Source organism: Lutjanus erythropterus, chromosome 2 (genome assembly GCF_056507025.1).
Source record: "Lutjanus erythropterus isolate fLutEry1 chromosome 2, fLutEry1.hap2, whole genome shotgun sequence".
NCBI lineage: Eukaryota > Metazoa > Chordata > Actinopteri > Lutjaniformes > Lutjanidae > Lutjanus > Lutjanus erythropterus.
The window spans coordinates 43,274,309-43,289,680 of NC_139318.1; the positions used below are offsets into that span (position 1 = coordinate 43,274,309).

The window sequence follows — 15,372 nt, forward strand, 5'->3', positions numbered from 1 at the left end:
GTAAGGCTGATTAAACCCCTAAAGAAACAACACTGTTGCATCATTGAGTTTTGAATTTGAGCTGAGTTTGGGGTGTTGGATGCATTACAATGGGTTGCATTATACTGTAAGCTGTCCTTGTTATTTTGTTTGCAATAGGTCTAATACTGTATTTGTTATGGTGGATTTTAAGTTGCTAAACACTTAGTTTGTGCAATAGCCCATAAAAACACAGTACATTGAAAAGATGGCTGAAAAAACACAAATTCACTATAAAAACTCTGCAGTATAGCTTACTGGAAATTTGAAGTGATTAGTGCAGTGTGCTTTCACGTTTGAGTGCACACCTGTTTGGAAAGGGTCGATTGATTGGCCCCGTTCTCAATAACCCCTCCTCTGATGGGTACCACATTTGACACTGCGCTCCTTTGGGTACTCAGCAATATACCCGCCAAGCATGAAGGCGATCAGATGTACAGTTCTTGAGATATGCAAAGGACAGTAATACAGATTTCTTCTTTTATAGTTAGATGATGCTGTTACAGCGCCCCCTATTGGCCAAATGGCACCGAATTTGTCACGGTCACACATCGTATCTACACATGTCTGTTAAATATGGTTGCCAATGGCAAAAAATGTTCAGAGGATATGACATAAGTATTTGTAATTTGAGTGACCTTTGAGGAACAGCTATAGCAAAACTGAATGGAATATCAAAAATCTGAAAAAAATTAACTTTTTCTGGCTTTGTCCAGAGATGTTCTGTACCAAATGTGGTGACAGTTGCTCAAAATCTATAGGAGAAGTAGCAATAAAAATTTAAAAAATGAGTAAAATTCAAAATGGCAGAAAATCTAGATCTTCTGATGTTCTGATCTAGATTTTCTGGCCAATGGGGATGGTTTATATTGATAGATTTGTATGGACTATTGGAAAACATGAAGTGAGGCCAAACCATTTTGATTGATCCCTGGTGGCTGGCTGCAGTACCGGCTAGAAATCCTCCCCAGTGTTAATAGATAGGACATGGACCAAACAAAAACATCACAATACATTTCTGTCATTTTGGATAGTTCTTGTTCTTACAACATTGCCACAGCATGATGGCAGTACTTATAATTGGGGTATTTTGACTTCAGTTTTATGCAGTAGGAGGAAGCAGAGTCACAGTATTATTCTTTATTTATGTCAATGGTCTGGACCCACAGTATTCAGAAAAAATAGAGCATTGTTAATGACACATGGAGTTCAAAAGTGACCACCACATAAAGTTCATTGTTATAGTGCCACCAACTGGCACAACTGCACCAAATTCAAAACTGCACTCCCTTTGGTAATAAGTAATACTTCCGCCAAGTTTAAACTCGATCAGATTAATGGTTTCTGAAAATTGTGAAAAAAAAAAAAAAAAAGCCATACGCGTAGAGTCCTTCCTTTATAATTAAATTAGATACTTATTGAACAGGTTAATATATTGAATAATAATAATAATTAAAAAAAAAAAAGCTTAATTTTTTTCAGTGAGAATCAGAGCTGCTGCTGTTTCTCTGCGTGCAGAATCAGCTGCATGGGCTCCTCATCCTCACACAGTGTTTCTTTATTTCCACCCCCCACGTGCACGCCAGCGCCTGTTCACGGGCACGCGCACGGGGGGTGGGGGGTAGTAGGGTGTGGGGTGAGGGTTGAGGGTAGCCGGGAACGCGCCTGAGAATGCGAGCGTGTGCCCGTGGGAGCCGGTTAAGATACCAACCAACCAACTCGTGAAATGGGTGGGGGGAAACTACCACTTTAATGCTCCTTAATGATGCGTTCGCGGGCTGCTCGTAAATATCCACTTCGTAGTTTGAAAACTGAAAACAGTATCTGTATCACTCAGCGGAGCCTTTAAGTGCCTATGTTTGGTAGTTGGAGATAAAATTGACTTTGGGACAGAGCTACTTTGTGGAAGAAAATGTGAATCTGACATGTTTTATCTGTAGTTTTATCCTGGCATGGATGTTGGATATTTCACACAGATATACTTATTAGTCATCAAATTAAAAATCATTTTAATTTTTGTAAAAATCGATTTAGATAATTGTCAAATCCTATAGGGTATGTGACACGGTGGTTGTTGCAAGAGAACAAGAAGCAAGAAGAACGCGTCACTTCCAACATCACTTTCCCCTGCCTCCCTCGTGTGACGGCGCATGTCGAAGAATTCCGAGCTTGTCGCAAGCCCTGAAGGCATCAGACACACACACACACAGGTCTCCTGTTGCCTAGTAGGCAGGCCGGTGATTTTCCACTGCCGCTGATGTCTCTGGTCCCCCCGTTTTAAGAGACAAAGGTCAGAAAGAGAGGCTTATAGGCAGGCTAAAATATAGGCTACCGACGCGTCCATCCCTCAGTCGCTCTCACGGACACAGGAGGACACGGACAAGACGAAACGGAGAAGGGACCGCGTTCAAAGGACATTAAAAGGACAAAATAACACACAAAATCACATCAACAGAACAGGTAACGGAAAAAAAACGATATAATCGCTGCACACCTTTTAAGAAACGAATGGAGGGATGCATGTGCCGCTTTTAGGCGTTTTATTCGGATTTTTATAATAATTTTACTTCAAATGTCTTAATTTTGACCTGTATTGTGTTTGAATGAAAGTAATTTATTTTCTGCAAATCAAGAGACGCAATTAAGAAGAGATGTTTTTTTTTGCATTTGTGGGTGGAAAAATCAATTAGCAGTGTTTTGCTGTAGCCTATGTATTGTTGGTTTTACTGATGTGTGCAGGGATGTGTTTCCTGGTGAGGCTGATGAGGAAGCTGTGATGTAGATTTGGATAAAGGCTGTTTTCTCTCCGTGTGTGAGCGTCCGTGCGCTCAGGAAAGATCGCTGGTAGATTCTCTTAAAACATTTAAATGAAACACGAACACACATTAATTGTGTTTAATTTTTTTTTTCTTTCTGTCTTTCCACGTGTTTTTTTTATGTGCTCGATGCAGACTTTTATCCACATGCGTGTGTAAAATGTTTTCACGGGAGCTTTTGTTTGTAATTTGTTTCCCTTTTTTCTTTTTAGTCTTGTTTAGGATGTCCAGCTGTCCGCTGTCCATTTGTTAGACTGCAGGTCTTCAGTCATTTATATTCTTTATCAGGATATGCATTTACTGCCTTATAGCCTTTGTCTTTTTTCTGTGAATTTTTTTGACATCTCTGTAGATTCATGTGCTATGTTAACAAAAAGAAATATTAATTTTCTTCCGCTGCATTTGTGTACTTTTTCCGTTTAATTCCGTTATTTAACCGAGGCAGAAAAGGGAAGTGAGGCGCTCTGAGCGGTGAGAAGGCGGAGATGCTCGTCAGGCGCACGTTGCACACCGTGCGCTGCTTCTCCAAACCCTTAGCCTCCTCTCTCTCTCTCTCTCTCTCTCTCTCTCTCTCTCTCTCTCTCTCTCTCTCTCTCTCTCTCTCTCTCTCTCTCTCTCTAGTCCGTCTCTTATGCCTCTCTCTCTCTCTCTCTCTCTCTGTATATTTCCAGTCTCTCTCTGCCTTTGTTTCGCTTCCTCATTTTCTCTCTTTGTCGGACGTCTTCGCTTAATTTGGCGTTTTGGGTAAACTGTCGCCTTGATTAACCACTTTTCTGTGACAATGAAGAGGAGACTTAAGAACATGTTTACAGCTTTGTTTATTATGCAGTAAAACTTGGGCTATTTAGGCTACATTTTGAATAACTTTGCATAATTTGCAAATAGCCTCGCAGACAGTCTGCATATTGTTAACACTGCATGGGAAGTACGACATGCACTACACTTCAAATGCCACCTCAAATGTCACATGCATGTAGAAGTGCTCACCAGGGCCAGACCAAGGCTTTATGGGGACGAATTTGCAGAATTTGAATTGGGGTGGCGGGGTGGGGGGCACCATCACAGTGCAGCCAGTACGACCGACTGTTGTTAATGCTTGATAATTCACACACTTACTGCAAATCTAAAGTCCCTTTTACACTGGACAAAAAAATCTACTATTATTTGTTTTTTGTTCTCAGTCAGCTGTAGTTGCCTCTGTTTATCAGCTCCAGCTCTGATTGGCAGTGATGTAAACATAACAATTGGTTGACAACGCAATTTTGTGCCACTTTTTGCTTCCTCTTTCGCTAACTTCTGCAACTCTTTTCTGCCATTTTCTCCCTGTGTTCTGCTTGGTTTGACTCATTTTGATTCGGCTCATCAGCCCAGCAATGCAGAGTTTGCGCCTTGAATGGTGGATAAATGTCCTATGTCCTATAAATTCTCCAGTTTGTCACTAAAAGCTTTTATTATGAAGGCGCAAAATCAGGAAATGTGTCAGGTTTTCATCAGAAGTACTTAACATGTCTGAAAGCGTCATGAAGTGGTAAAATAAAGCAGATACCTGAAAGTACAAACGGAGAAAGAAGAGAGAAAATAAACTTCAAACCACAGAGGTTCAGTTAAAAACTACAAAACCACTGAGAGACATTTGAAGAGAGACACAGCTGCATTAAAAAATCCGCAGATATGCATCTGCAGATTTATTAGTTGCAGCTGTGTTGTTTACTTCATACTAATGTCAGTTTGTTTTTACCTTTCTGTGGTTTTTAATCTGAAGTACTGGTCTGGTGTTCATTTGTACTTTAATATTCAAAGTAATAGGCTTTCAATGTTTGCATGAACGTGACACCAGCTCTGACAGAAGCAGCTGGAATTTTTTAAACTCTGCAGTATTAGCTAGCCAGTCCATTAACATTGTATTTTGTTTGTGAATGATTACCATTGGCAATAATATTTCACAAAAAACAAAACATTTGAGGGTCTCTTGGGGGCCCTCTGGTGGCCACAGGGGACCTTAGCAGGAGCTTAGTTTACTTATGCCACTGGCCCTCATTCTTTGAAAAACTTTGCATACAGTTTTGACTAGAGATGAAATGGTATGACAATTTCATATCATGATTATAATGGCAGTATTCTCATGATTATGTGTAACATTGTGGTATTATTAAATGTGCTTTAAATATTCAAAATGTACAGATGTAGACACTGAAATAATTTCCCTATCCCCTATATTTATCTTGAAAACCTCTCAAAGATTTGAAATCACATCTTGTCTTTTGTGATGTCAGTGTTTCCACTGGCTCAAAACAAACCCAGCGGCAATGAAACGCTGTTTTTGAATTGTGAGAATTTTATTGTGGTTTGTTTCATTTTGGATCACTTTCAACTTTTGATTATTGGACATTGGAGTTGTTTACACCCAAAGTCAAACCGGTTGTGGAATTTCTTTTTATTGCCAAGGGCCCTGTACAAACCATTCAGAAAGCCGGGTGTTGATTGACAAGACAGTGTGATCTGCATCCTTGGAACATAATTTTTTAAGTTAAGGTGTTACTTATACAGTCAATTATCTCAGTGTCACCTCAAATGTCAAATGCATGTAGAAGTGTCCATTATTTATTTATTTATTTTTTTATAAAAAAAAAAAAACATCTCTGCATACAGTTTTGATTGGTCTCTGTAATTGCGGTTGCTGTATTTGGTTTTGGGTTTGTCTATGCTGTCTTTTGGGTTTAAATATAACTTGACATGTCTTGTAATGACAGAAAAAAGAGCTGCAACATGTCTTAAGTCGGGTTGGGCTGAGACAGTTGGTTTAATTTTGGACCAGTTTCAACACTAGATTTTTGGACACTGGCCCTGTTGACACCCAAAGTCTAACAAACCTGCAATAGAATTATTTTTTAAATTAGCAAAGAGGACAGTACAGATCATTCAGGAAGCCGTGTGTTCATAGACAAGACAATGTAATCTGCTTGGCAGAACATGAGTTTTTGTTCTTGCATAAAAAGTCACTTATATGATTTAAATTTAAAGTTTATTGAAGTTAGGCCTTAATATATTCATAAGGCTGTTTCCAAACTGGATTGAGCATCAACACGTGCCATCAAACTTCAGCCCTACAGTTTTGAGGAGGATTACCATGTATGGCGTTGCAGAACATGTGCTGCAAGGTTAGGCTCACACAGGCTTTTGAAGAGTGATACTCTTAATCTTTATTTACAGTTCCTGCAGTTTCGAGTCCAACATTGCAAGGATTCAGTGTTTTTCCAATAGTTGCACTTTTATCAGGATGGAAAATCCCCTGAAAAGGCTGTTAGAACACAACTGGACAATAAAACTCTCCCTTGATACCCAGAATAAAGATGTTTTTGTTGGCTCGTTAAGATAAGGTGACACACTGAAGGCTCATTCATGCTCACTATACATGAATTTTTAACGTTATAACCTCCACTGCCCACAACAGCCATTGGCATGGATGTTAAGCAATTGACCCACTAGAGGGCGCTGTTCAAAGACAGAATCTACCCCAAAAAGGGCAGCGACAAACATGGCTACGCTGGATGTAATGGATGTAATAATTTAGCTCTTGGGAAAGAAGCAAAGGCAGATGCAGCGATGTAGATGGCCATGGTCTGTGTAACCATAAATACATTGCAACGTGAACTAATCGATGATGCAAGTCGTAGCAAATACTTTCAGACTTTTAAAACTTCTTTGCAGGGTCAAGTCTCACTTGAACTACTGGCTACACTGTTGCACTGCCCCCACGAGATACTGCTCTACTGTTTCATCTGGATCTGTAAGCTTGCAGGAGTACGGACAAAGGCTTACATAATTGAACGTAGAGCATAACTAAGCCTTTAGGTAGCATTTTAGGGAAGTGTAAAAGGTGGCAGAGAAAGTGTAACATCACATCTTACTCTAACTGTAGTTAGGGTGGATCCTCCTTTGTTCTTGAGCTGTATGACACTGACTGGCTGATAAACTGCTATACAGGTCCTACTTTAATTACTAGTTCGCAGACACAAAGGCGTGTGTGTGTTTGAGCTCCTGGCCCTGAGTTTAATCTCATCTTGGCTCATCACTGAGCCGATAAGCATCACTGCTTTGAATCGTCCACTGTGAGCTCAGAATGGCATCAGCTATTGCATCCTCCGGGTTTACCGTAGGTGAATCAGCATCTGATCCATCAAAGTTCTGTGTATCTACACTCAGCCATGTGCTCAAATGCATGCCGTGACTTGACACATCCCAGCAGGCTGCTTGGCTTTGGTTTGAAGAGTGTGATGAATCGGGCGATCATGAGAATTTCTTAACACCCTTTATCACTCTGATGCACTTTAAGGTTGCATGATCCAAGGTTTACAGTAGTAATCCTCGAGATCCTGTGAGTTCTAGCTCCTGTAGGTGGCACACTTTCTCTTGATGCTCATGCCGAGTCCTCGGTTCTTAATCTGATAATGAAAAAAGCATCACATGAACACATGAAATGCATCTCTTCCTGTGTGCCACAGGGTATTTCAAGGAAGAAGTATCCAGTTGCAAGTTTACAGAAGCAAATTTAACAGCTTTCATGGACTGGGTGCATTTCACAGCTGTAGTGTAACCAAATGGACAGTTTATTTAAGTGAAAATGCACTGGAAGCTTGAAATGTTTGAGAAATGGTTGTTTGTCCTTCTGTGAGTCAGTCCGTCCAATCAGCAGCGAAAGCAGCTGTATTAACTCCAGGCTTGTTTGCTGTTAAATCATTTAAGTCCGTAACCTGAGGTTTGTGGAATCTGTGTGTGTGTGTTTGTGGCACGGCAGCTTTCCCAGACCAGTTTCTACGATTGAAAACTGAGAGAGGGAGAGCGAGCTTACAGTGAAAGTATCACCCAGTTATGCTGCAAGAGCTGCTGTCAAACATTTATGACTGCGTGCCCTTGACTAGAGCTGCAGCTGGACTGTCACTGTTACTGTACATATTAACCAACCTGATCCACTGACCCATTTACACGGTGACATTAGTACGCAACACCTTCAATGTCATTAGAGCTGCCCCATTAATCTTGTATGCTTTTGTATAATTGTGTTGTAGTTGTAGCTAATAATTGTGCTCAGCAGCTTTTAAAGATTTAATTTACAGCCAAAGGTGAAAGAGGTGGGGATGTTGCTTTACAGCCAGCTCTCAAGGGAGGGTCAGGCTTAATGTTATTAAAAGACATATTAGTTATATTTGCAGCCAGGTGCCAAGTGCACAGTGTCAGGGTGATGGAAGCCAATGATTCTGTTTGAAGGTGAATGACTGTTACCAAGCGGTGCTCTCTTTTGGCCACTGAACCGAACAAAAAATAAATAAATAACTAAAACTTTTTCTAAAAAATTGAAGAAACAGAACTATGGAAAGTTTGAACACCTATGGTTTGGTCAGTCAGTAAAGAAACTCAGGTCTGAGGATTATATCGACAGATGGCCTACACTAAAACAAAAGAAATGTTTACCTGGTGTAATATTTATGATTCTAATTTTAAAGTTATTATGTGCAGACGTAATGTGATTTTACTATCTTTTGTGATGGCATGTATTTTTGTAACAAAATGAGACAATCCTGGTGAAAACAGTAGCAGTATGTGCGTCTGCCAGCGGTACCTGATGCTGTTTGCTACAGTGTCATTCTCCATGCTATCACCAGATGGCGCCGAACTATGGAAGAAGTTTTTGACAAATATGTTGAACACATTCAACATGTATACATCGGAGAAGAATGTTGTTTTCACTATCAGTAAATTTGCAGATTGTTTTCTGGGTTAATTGTTTTGCTGATAAAACATATAAAAAATAGTGGAAAATGTCCTTCAAATTGCTTGCAATGAATCACAAACCCACATTATTGTAAGACTTAAACACAGTTCTCATTGGCTCTACAATGCTTTTTAGCATCTTTCAGCTCACTGTTTTGTTTTACTTGCAATTTAACTTTTCTGAGCCAATTATTTCCCTACAAAGTCCCCGGAAAGCAAAACAGAACTAAAATGATTTGGAGGCATCAAGTGGACGCAACCAAACCCCCAATCAGTTAATGTCGCTCTATATCTACTGGATGTTAAATAGGCAACTGTTTGCTAACAAGTTATCAACTTAAAAGAGGTCCATATTGTTTATAGCTCATGTCTGCTGCCCCCTAGTGGTCAACAATTTGTTATTGCAGATTTTAATAAAAAAAAAAAGCTATACTTTGCTATAGGATACACTATATAAATCTTTACCTTATCCAGGATGTCATCTGATCATCTGCTGCCCATGTAGAGTGACTTGTATTAGTCAGAACAAAAAACAACAGCAACAGTTTTAGCCTGCTCGGATTGCAACATCAATCACTTAGCCAACATCGCCCGGATGCCAAACAAGTGTAACAACCTTACCCTGCCGAACCCTTCCCAACTGGGGAAATGGGACCACAGTGTGGCTTCAGCGTCCATGTAGAATCTGCAAGTTAGCAGTTTGTGCTTCCGACATATCTGATAAGACATGAATGCGGGGTTAGAATGATAAAAAGCTGTCGTTTTCTTGCAACAAGCACATAATTCATGATAAGCGTTGGCTTAGAGCGAAACTGACTCACTCAGGATGAGAACAGGGACCTCTGTGAGGGGAAACCTCTTATGAACAACCAAAATAACCCAGGGATTTTTTTCTTTTTTGGAAGTAAAACTGATACTGATGCTACACATACGTGTCTGTCGCTTATAGATAATTTAATGAAAACAGGCTCAGTTACATTCTGACACTGTCCAGATAAGCATCGTAGTCCTGGAGTGTTTTTTTATGTAGTGGATGTTAGCAGTGTGTGTGTGTAGGACTGAAGCGCAATGAACTGCTGTAACCTGAAGTTCTGTAATGAAAAAAACTCACAAGAATCAATAATGACTGTTGACTCTAGTTAAAGAAAAACGGAGAGGCCTGTACTTTTTCAGTCTTATCTTTAACTTTTTATACTTCCTGGTATCTCGCACCATTTCTCTCTCACACTCGTTCTTTATGCTCTTTGAGCCAAATTAGAGACAGCGCAGAGTGACAGACAGAAACATCAAGAGTAACAGTTTGTTTTTATCTGCTTCAGTCGCTCCTATTTTTATCTTTTGTCTTTACATTCTGCCTTTGTGAGATGTTTAATTTTTAGTAACCACCGTCAGTATCTGTAAAACCCTCCCCTTTTTCTTTTTCTGACTCCCTCTGGTGTCCCTCTCTTTGTCCTTGTTTCTCAGTTAACTTTTATCAGCACTTTCTTTGTCTTTGTCCTTGTGTTTCACCCCCACCTTATTTATCTGTCCTTCCCTCTTTGCCTCCCTCCTCTCTTCATTCCCTGTCTTTTCTCTGCACACTTATATGCACAACTTCTATGTTTTTCTATTACTGTAAAATGAAAGTAGACTGTATAAAATGCAGATGTGGAAACTTGTAGAAAAATTAAGATTCAGATAGAAGGAGGGACGACATATGTGCAAAAAAATGATGGAGGACAGGATGAGAAAATGGAGGTAAAAGAGTGTGGAGCAGAAGGAGTAACTGAGATGATGACAAGTTTAAAGAGGATGAAGAAACGACGAGGAGGAGCTGATTAAAAATAAAGTGACACAGGAGGAAAAGGATGAGTGAGCAGAAGAAAGAGGAGGAGAAGGAGCAGAGAGACGAATGAGAAGGGAGGGAAAAGTGAAGTGGAGGAGGAGGTTGAGGATGAAGAAGACAAGAGAAAAGGTGGGGATTAGAAACACATCAAGGGATAGATGATGAAGGAAATTTTAGGAGAAATAAAAGTGATAAAAAAGGTGAAATAGGATGCTGAGGATAAAATGGGAACTAGAAAGATAGAGTGAGTTGAAGGTTTAAAAAAGACTTAAAAAGAAGAGCAGAACGGGGTGCAAAAGTACACAATTTGTTGCTACACACAAGAATTGTCTTGCACACACAGTGACCAGTATTTATAGCAGTTGAAGCAATAGACTTCAGGGTGAAACAAAGGCCAAAATAACAAACGAAACCACACTATTGTCTCAATTAAACCCCAACCAAACAAAAGAACAAATAAAAGACATGTACCAATCCTAACTCCTTAAACTGATGAAAAAATTAAGAAAACGTTAACAAAAACAGCAGTTCACCCCATACAGCTTTGTGCTGAATATATCTATACAATCTATCTATATCAGCAGTAATTTCATCACTGCACGTCATATCGCAATGAACAGGAAAAGTAGACTACACAAGTGCCGCCATTAAATACAACTGTGTGAATACCTTTTCTGTATTCACCAAAATTGTTCTTTGACCAACAAATTTAAGGGCTTGGTGTCCTGAGGGTCCAATGCCTAAAAGTAGTCCTGTCTATCCCTGCAGTATCTGAGAGATTTACAAGGAAATCTAGTGCTAAACCTCACAGGAGACCAACACAAGCAAATGATTAACATAAGCCACAGTCTTCCAAGCGTAACACACAAAGTTCACAAAATTACACAAAATTGGGAGGGCGAGCTATTGACCCTCAGCATCCTTGCGATAGGTCGCCCCGAGCAATCAGCCAATTTGTAGCGCTGGAGATCAGCAGGTCTGTGCTGGAAACCAGTACCTGTTACACAGCACATAGACCCACGAATATAACATAACCAAAAAACAGTTAAATGCAAAATGCATAGGAATATACAATCTGCATATGACTTAGGCTGTAACAGGGGAAAAGCGCATGAAGAAACTGGAGGAAGGAAAGGACAAAAAGGAAAGGTAAAGGAGGAGACAGGAGAGGGAGTGCAAGAAATGTGGAGCGGAGGAGGAGAGGAGAGGAGAGGAGAGGAGAGGAGAGGAGAGGAGAGGAGAGGAGAGGAGAGGAGAGGATTTAATAGGCGGTCAGCCCAGTGGAAATGTACATGGTCTTAAAATAGGAGAGTGTGTTATGTAAGTGGTTAGTGAGTGTGTGTAGTGTTGGCTAGGTTCTGAAGTCACCATGAGTCTGGGTCCAGCAGTCACACACATAAAACGCCAGACAATGAATCTCTATGTTTTATTCTAAACTTTTGGCCTGAGCTTTAAATCGTCCCAGAGTTCATTGTACGTTCCCACGGCCAGTATCACTCTCTGGAGGTCGCTTTGTAGACGGCAACAACATTTTCTGCTGATAAATCACTGCTGTCATCTGAGAAGTTATGGCAGTAACTCTGATCCCTTTCACCGCCTTCATAATTTACTGAGGACGAGTCTCCTTACTTGAAATGTGAATCTCGTCTGATAATAAAACTTTAAAACCATGTGGTGATATTTTGATTTGTGTTTTCTGATGGAGCTTCTCTATTTGGCACTCTTTCTTTGCCTGATTAGCCCGCACTCACCACTCAGTTCCATCCATTCTCTGCTGCGTGCCCGAGTTCGGGTCATCAGCGAGTAGGCGAGGTAGAGCTCATACGTCCCTCGCCCCAAGAACATCATACAGCTCTTCCTGGTGGGATCCTGAAGTGTGCTGACTGGGAAGTGTCCAGGAGGCATCCGAGAATCAGATGCTGGAACCTCCACAGCTGACACCTTTCAACATAAAGGATCTTTTCCGAATGTCTCCTCACCTCCTCTGAGGACGTGTTCACACAGAAAGCGAAGTTTAACTCGAAAGTACAAATTACACAAATTTTAGTATATTGGCGTCACATCATTTGCATCTTTGCATGGACTTTTTCATAACTTTAAAAGCTTTTGTGAACTTGAGAGGGTTGTTGCAGGATGCAGGAAAAAGCAAAACAAACATCTATTATATTAACACACACGGATTACTTCGTTAATAATTAATATTAATCTGCATCAGTATTGATTGCGGATCTCATTAGCTCTCATCATCCTCCTTCATTGTATCTCCCATTTCTCCTTCCTCTTATTCAGCATCAGATATGTTGTTATGTGTTGTAGATGGCTCCATGTGCCAATTAATGTCTAAGAAGAGCTTAATGTGAGCTCATGTCTGGGAGATCAACATTTTAAAGATAAAGATTTCTTTAATCTTCTGGCGTTTTTGCAACCACATTTAAATATAACCTATATTCTATGGAGCGCCACAAGGCTCGATTCTGGGTCCTCTATGTTTCAATTATCATCTGCAAGATATATGATATTTTTAAATTGTTTTGACTTTCATTTATTTGCTGATGACACCCAACTCTACAGTGGTGTCTGTCTTATTTGTTTAGTATTAGTAGTAGGGTTGTTGAGGGATTATTTGTGTTTTTCGCTGTTCCAAAATGAACCAAAACAAGGTAGTACTGTACTTTAGTAGGCTGCACTAAAGTATATCTATAAACATCACACAGTATCAGCAAGAACTTGGATAACCTATTCAAAATGCGGAAAACAACATATTATGTGCCTGGATATAATTCATTTAGCTCCTGGAACATCATGTGATAGTTTCCAGCCTTCTCTCCCCATCAGTTCGTTTTAGTGTTTCTGTAAACACAGTCTCAATAATTCCATTCTCTCAGTGGTCAGAGAGCATTAGCCAGTGTTGCAGGATTTCCTCTCATACACTGCAGCCAGTCTTGTTAGTCACATTAATATGTCAGTCTGCTTCCATACTGGAAGTAATATAACTATCATGGTCATTCCTATCTACTGCTCATAACAGTTTGTCACAGACATAATGGAGTCCACTGTCTCTCCCAGCAGGAAATACTCTCACACATGCAAAGACAAACAAAGTTCTCAGTTTCCACTTAATGTTATTAATTAACTGTCAAGGAAGTTAGTCATGAAGAGAAATGCGTGTGCGTTTTTGTGATATCGTTAACTGAGGGATCTTTAGACACACAATTACAAAGATGGCATTATTTACTGTACATATGCACATACACACACACACACACACACACACACACACACAGAGAGAGAGAGAGAGAGAGAGAGAGAGAGAGAGAGAGAGAGAGAGAGAGAGAGAGAGAGAGCAGGACAGCTGAACACAGGCAGATAAAGCTAATTTTGTTTTGCAGATTTTTACGAGAATCCACTAAAGCAGCGGTAAAAGGTTTCTTAGGTAGGAAGGAAAGGGAAAAGTTCAGCGGTTGAACACAGACAAGTCAGATTTTTTTTCCCTCTCCTTTTATCTTTGTGCAGATCTATATGCAAATTTTGGAAATTTTTCCCCAGTATGTCACCATGATGGTGTCTTTTATCTCGGTTTCTTTTCGTTGTATTTTTGTCATTGCAAAAGTATAGCTTCTGTGTCAAGAATATGTTTGTGGTAAATATATTATTTTGGGAAAAAAACAACACATTGGAAACAAAATACACGTCTATAGACGGCTACAGAAAAAAGAATATGGGATTTATCTAAAATTTTATCTCATGCTCAACACCTCCCTGTATAAACATTTAGTAGAAAGTCAGACAGAGTGAATGAATGGGAGAGACAAAGAGAAGTTGAAGGCACAGCAGCCTGGCAGATTAAAAGAGATAAAGACATGACATTTTCCACAGTGACAGACATCTGCTGACTACTAAGTATGTCTGTCTCTCCCTCTGACTGGCTCTCTGTTTCATGGCCAAAGTCAGGTGGAAATTTACAGCTCTGGTGGTGTCACTGTGGCCCCGATCGAACTGCTTAGTCACCCAACCAATCAGAGTGACCCATTTAATAGTTTTAATGAGGAAGTGAGGTAGGAGGAAGTGGAGAGGTAGAGTTTAACATGTAGTTTGTCTGCCTTGATTTTGAAGACATGAGCAAAACAGTCAGTTGTAGTTGGGACCGTAGACGTATGTAGGTGCCGCATCGGCCTTTGGATTATACATCAACATAACCACCATATTGGACAGAGCAAGACTGGCCTGTAAAGAGACAGAAGTAAACAGGGGACGTCTGTTTTTTTCTGGACCAGTAGCACTATATGGTTTACATTCCTCAACCAGTTTCAAGGGTCAATGATCTAAATGTTTTTTTTATACAGATAAACCGCAGCGCCCCCATGTACATGCATTTGTTCACAGGCCAGTCCAGTATGGCAGCGACATAGGCACATTATCTGTTGATTAATTCTCATTCAGTTGATTAGTTGTTTAGTCTATAAAATATCAGAATATGGTGAAAAATGATGATCCGTCTTTTCCAGAACCCAAGATGACCTCCTCAAATGCCTTTTTTTCAGTTCAGTTCAGTTTATTTAATTACTCTAGACCACACAACGTGTGATGAAGTACAAACATAAAACAAAACAACAACATAGTGGTAAACAACCACAATAGATCGATATGACAAACTAGGTAATTTAAAAAAAGGCAGGACATTGCTAAAAAAAAAAGCACCTAATTTACGTAGTACTCTTGGTTTATGTGTCAGCAGTAATAATATCAGTTTAAACATCGACAGATGACTAACAAGGTACTTTGGCAAGTACCTCCTTCCATACTCGACAATGGTTGAAGTTTTGTCCACAACCAAAAGATATTAACCAATGAATTTATTATCCCTAGACTTTATCATGGCGGTGGTTCACATGATGGCATAAAATCAAGGTTTTATGGAGACCTTACTATGTTTTGCTCTTTAGA

At 39.9% G+C, this 15,372-nt stretch overlaps 1 protein-coding gene across 1 annotated transcript in view; it reads left to right on the plus strand.

Moving 5' to 3' along the window:
- The first annotated feature begins 2,238 nt into the window (after positions 1 to 2,238).
- Positions 2,239 to 15,372, plus strand: part of LOC146332242 (sodium- and chloride-dependent taurine transporter-like) — a 40,391-nt gene continuing 27,257 nt past the window's right edge. The window contains exon 1 of the mRNA XM_084740765.1: positions 2,239 to 2,478. The gene's annotated coding sequence lies outside the window, so the exon portion shown is untranslated. The remainder of the gene's footprint in view (positions 2,479 to 15,372) is intronic.